This window comes from Pteropus vampyrus, unplaced genomic scaffold (genome assembly GCF_000151845.1).
Source record: "Pteropus vampyrus isolate Shadow unplaced genomic scaffold, Pvam_2.0 Scaffold619, whole genome shotgun sequence".
Taxonomy (NCBI): Eukaryota; Metazoa; Chordata; class Mammalia; order Chiroptera; family Pteropodidae; genus Pteropus; species Pteropus vampyrus.
Genome location: NW_011889400.1, coordinates 647,615 through 648,008, shown reverse-complemented (window position 1 = coordinate 648,008; position 394 = coordinate 647,615). Strand labels below are relative to the sequence as shown.

Genomic DNA, 394 nt, shown 5'->3' with positions numbered 1-394 from the left:
GCAGTTACAAAATAGTCAAGGGGATGTAAAGTATAGCATAAGGAATATAGTCAGTAACATTGTAATAACTACGCATGGTGTCAGATGGGTACTAGATTTTTTGGAGTGATCACTTCATAACTTTTATAAATGTTGTATAAGTCACCAGTTTGTACACCTGAAACTAATATGATATTGTATGCCAACTGTAATTGAAAAATAAAAAAAAAACTATTAAAAACCAAGCATGGTAAACTGTATCATAATGAGTGTTTTGTCTTCTGTGTTTTTGGCAAATGACTTACCAGTGATGAAGATACACTACAGGTACAAAATTAGTTCTGAACTATCATAATACCTTTTATAATATAGAATATTATGCCTTTCAGGAAACTTAAAAATTCCTTTTTTTTTT

At 29.4% G+C, this 394-nt stretch overlaps 1 protein-coding gene across 1 annotated transcript in view; it reads left to right on the top strand.

Moving 5' to 3' along the window:
- The window catches only part of IFT74 (intraflagellar transport 74), a 78,194-nt gene that overhangs the window by 11,635 nt on the left and 66,165 nt on the right, over window positions 1–394 (top strand). The window lies entirely within an intron of this gene.